Here is a 5,000-nt window from a genome sequence, read left to right on the forward strand (position 1 = left end):
AAGCTCAGAAATGCAATTTCCACCCTTTTGGGTGTCAAATTGAAAAATATTTAGGATTATTTCTCTTACAGCTGCATCATCAAATTTTGTCAGCTTGTTTGAAAAATTGTATCGAAAACGTTTCGAAAAAAAAAAAAGCAGACTGTGTAGGCCTGGAATTGAATTATTTCACCGTGAAGGGCTGGGCTCTAGTGAATTTTGCATATACCTGGATGTTTACATCATTGAAAACATGGCAGTTGTCACGTGTCGAAGCACCCGCAATATTAGTTGGGTTTTTTTTTTGCCAATTATATTGTATAAGATATGACAAGAGAAAAGCAAGCAGAATGTAAAGTAGATGTAAACGGCTTTAAATTGCAAAGTAGGCAGCAATCACCGGGTGCCACCTTCTATTGTGAACCCTGGGTACCTCAAAATATAATATTACCAGGAGATGGATTTTCTTTAATTTTTGCCAACTGTCCAATTTTTCTGTAATTGGAGTCCAATAAAGCAGGGATGTCATTAGGGCCTGTAAACCGTAACACCTGTTACGGCTGAGTCCAGTCAACGTTACGGGTGATGAAGTAAAACAAATTGAAATTTATTTCATTTACCTTTTAAAGAAAATATAATTGCTCCCTTGTGTTGTCTGTGTTCCTGATTTTGGTAAAAATCCAAACATTTTCTGTAAAAAACCTTTGGAGAACACCCCCGATCGATCGTTGTTGGATTCCAACGCCATTTTCAGCAACAAAATCATTATCAAGGCACCATACTTGATATAAAATAATCATTCCGCTGACCAATTTTCACGGTTCTGTGTTGCATGATCATTTCCCCATCTTTAGTACGTAGATATCTTTATTCATTTTGAAATTTATCTTTTTGCCCTGTTTTCTTTTCATCACTTTTTAATTGAGAAAATATCAAATTTGCTCCTCAGAGTGCAGGAAAATGCATTTCCGAGGGTCTAATTTTAAGAATGTTTTGGGGGAGCATGCCCCCAGACCCCCTTTATAGTGGCTCAGGCCCTTTGGGCCTTCATATACATGGCCTTTGGCCATGTATTTACATGTTACAGGTGAAATCTTGAAGGTGCTGCAACTGCTTGAAAACTTATTTACAACCCTGCAATAAAAGCATTTCCATCTCCCTCCAGCTCATTTAAAAGAACGTTTAATACCTTCCAGTAACCAATTAGCTTCAAAGGAGTATAGTGGAGGGGAGTATTCGCCAATCTGCCTCAGTCAATTTTATGGCAGTGACAAAAACTAGGTTCTGTGGGCAATTATCTCACTAACTGCTAGGCCAGAAATCAAATACCATATCGTGGCATGTTGGCACTATTGTAGTAAATGAGCTGGAAGGAGATGGTAATGCTTTAATTGGTGAGTGATGCTACAATTGTGGTCAAAAGTTGTTGGGAAGGTTGCGGTCATCAGCTCACTTCACACCTAATTCGATTTTTCTAACTATTGGCTGAAGTATTTGGGAAATACCATGCTCTTGTGGCCCCCCTCCCCCATATTAATGTTAAAGTTCTTCAGGTAAGAAAAGTCAACATTGAAAAGGGGGAAGGGGGGGGGGGGGGGTTATCTGTAAAATGAAGCTACCTTCCCAACATGTTTGTCCATGATTGTTGTTTTCTTTGGAGTTGGTCTCTGCGCCAACCAGCCAGTAGCCAGATGTCACAGGTTAAAACTGCATCCTGACCAACGCGTAGGGTCTTTAAATAACTAAGAAGAAAAAGGGCTACCTTTGAAATCCGTGCATGGTTAGACTCTGGTCTTCTCATATAAGGACCATAAACTGCTATGACTGCAAATTCTCATCCTTGATTGCCTTCACATTAATAACATTTGTTAATAATTGATAATATTTATTAATTATTAATAATAATATTGTTATTTTTGTTATTGAAGTATTTTTTCATGTTGTAAAAGAAGTGTTGATGTTAATTTAACAATGAACAAAATAGTAAGGCAATAAATAAATGTTGAACAACACATTAAACAACACATTAAAGAGCACATTAAAGAGGAGACTCAAGAATGACCACACCCTTGACCTCGTGATCACTAGATCTGACGACAATGACCTTATTCCACATGTATCCGTGACTGACCCAGCAATCTTTGATCACTATGCTGTGCTCTGCAAGACATCCATATCAAAGCCATGCTATCCTCGAAGGGAAATTAATTATCAGAAATTAAAGTCCATCGACATGGAGCAATTTGCTGATGACATTAGCAATTCGTCTCTCACAGATGCTGCGAAGACTGAGAACGTCACAGATCTAACATCTCTGTATGATGAGACCCTGTTATCAATTTTGGATCAGCATGCACCTCTTAATAAGCACCATACGCCATGGTACACGGACTGGATTAAGATGGAAAAAACGAAAAGGAGAAGACTTGAACATCAAAGGTGCAAGGTCAGATCCACCATCAGCAGACAACTTTACGTTAACCAATGCAATCTGATCAACAGCTTTATTTATGAATCCAAAATGACTTTCTTCTCGATTATAGAAGAAAATAATTCTAATCAAGTGACTCTGTTTAATGCTGTTGACAAAAATGTTAAACCGCAAGGCACCTAGAAAATTACCTCGGTACCACAATGCTGTCTAGCTCGCAAATTTATTTGCCAACTTCTTCTTGCAAAAGGTGGAAACAATCAGGAAGGGCCTAAATTCCCCAGATTTTAATCCTGATGAACAAGTTGTGTGGCCCTGGCTGTAAATGAACTACACTCCCTTTGTCCAACATCAGTGAATGAGCTATCAACTCTTCTTGGTTAATGCCTGTGCTAAATCATACATCTTAGATCCATTACCAGGCAGCGTCATGAAAGCCTGTATCAACATCCTTTTCTGTAACATTTTGAGGATAGTGAATCTGTCATTTGCTGAGGGATGTGTGCCCGAAATCCTTAAACAGTCAGCCATGGAACGAACCAAGGATCAAGAAACCTCTGCTTGATAATGAACAGCTGTCGAACTACAGACCTATCTCTAACCGAAGATTTATTGCTATGGCTATTAAGAAAATTGCTGCTGATAGACTGAACCACCATCTTGTCAAAAATGACCTACAGAAGCCCCTGCAGTCAGCTGGCAATCCAGGTCATAGCACAGAAACTGCTTTGCTAAAAGTTCAAAACGACATTCTCTTTAGCTTTTACAAAAAGAACTGTGTCATTCTTTTGCTACTGGATATGTCAGCTGCATTTGACACAGTTGACCATCAAATACTGCTTACAAGACTCAGCTGCCGTTTTGGAATCAAAGTAAAAGCACTGGCATGGTTCTCATCCTATCTTGAAAACGGAAGCCAGTTTGGACATGTCCGGAGCGATTCCTCGAACTGTTCATATCTTCCTCCCTATGGCCTTCCCCAAGGATCTGTGCTTGGTTCTCTCCTGTACTTACTATACACTGCACCTTTGAGTGATGTCCTTAAAAGTCATGATATGCTATATCATTTCTTTGCTGATGACAACCAGATTTATGTTTCCTTTCACCCATCATGTCCTGGTGAACCCGAAGATTCCAAGTCTAAGGTGGAAACATGTATCCTTGACATTAACAACAATAGTTGTATGACAGCCAATAAGCTTAAACTCAATAACGATAAAACTGAGCTCTTGGTGCTGTACGCTAGTCATTGTCCTCCTCCGCACCTAAGCTCCATTTACACAGGCAGTGAATCGTAGCTACTGATTTGGCTAAAAACATCGGTGTTTATTTTGATGACACCCTGTCAATGAACAAGCAAGTGAACTCCCTGTGCAAAACACCTTATTATAATCTGCGTAATTTGGCCGCTATTAGACGTTTCCTATTACACAAGCACTGTGAAATCCTTATACATTCCTTTGCAACTTCTCGTATCAATTACTGTAACTCTCTCTTCTCTGGCCTCCCTCAGTTTCTGTTGCAAAAGCTCCAATATGTTCAAAATGCTGCTGCCCATCCACTCACATACTCAAGTAAATACGACCACATTTCCCCAATTTTGAAAGAACTACATTGGTTGCCTGTCAAGTCAAGAATTGAGTTCAAGATTTTGATCTTGACTTTTAAAGCATATCACAAAATTGGACCTAAATAACTATCAGACTCTTAATTAAATATACACCTAGGAGAACACTCTGAAAAGCGTGCCTTTTCAGTCATTGCTCCCTTACTCTGGAACAATTTACCAGAAATAAGAACTACAACATGCTTACGTTCTTTTAAGAGAAGAGTTAAGACCTTTTTATTTAGCTGTTCCTTTTAGGCTATGGTGTAATTTCTACATACCGATATTTTAGCAACCTGGTTAAGTTCTATTGGGTAATTATTCAGTAGAAATGGTGCTATAATAGAAGTTTTGATTATTGTTGATGATGATGATTATTATTATTAAAAATAAAGGGGCTGTAACCAGGATTGTTTATAGTGAAAAAGTGTTCTCTGACTGGCTAAAAATCATGAGAAACAACAAGCTTTTAACTGTCCGGACCTGCATTCTTCAACAAGTTAAAGCAAGACCATGAAGAGCCATAAATATGTGTAAAGAATACAAACCAATCGTGAATTTCTGAAATGAATGTTGTACTGTCCAGGGAGTGGATGGAAACAGAGAAGGTGTTTTTTCTTTTAGTCATTATAAAGTAACTGCGCAGTGGTGGCTTCATTGGTTGTGCGTCTAGCTGTCAAGTGGGACTGGTCAAGAGTTCGAACACTCAGGGTCTTAAAATAACTGAGGAGAAAGCACTGCCTTTGTAATTACACCCGCAAATGGTTAGACTTTCAAGTCTTCTCGGATAAGGACTGTAAACCGGAGGTCCCGTCTCATAGCCCTTGTTGGAAATCAAATAGTATGGGACATTAAAAAACCACTCACTACTCGAAAAGAGTAGGGGACGTTCCCCTCAGTGTTGTGATCTGACCTAATCTGTTCGGTGCTTCTTTCACTTGCTAAAATAAATGATACTGTAAACTGCGTAACAAGCAGTCTGGC

The 5,000-nt window shown here is 38.9% G+C and overlaps 1 protein-coding gene across 2 annotated transcripts in view; it reads left to right on the top strand.

Moving 5' to 3' along the window:
- Window positions 1-5,000, top strand: part of LOC137973413 (holocytochrome c-type synthase-like) — a 16,194-nt gene that overhangs the window by 6,079 nt on the left and 5,115 nt on the right. The window lies entirely within an intron of this gene.

The sequence above is a fragment of the Montipora foliosa genome, chromosome 10, assembly GCF_036669935.1.
Source record: "Montipora foliosa isolate CH-2021 chromosome 10, ASM3666993v2, whole genome shotgun sequence".
Classification (NCBI taxonomy): domain Eukaryota; kingdom Metazoa; phylum Cnidaria; class Anthozoa; order Scleractinia; family Acroporidae; genus Montipora; species Montipora foliosa.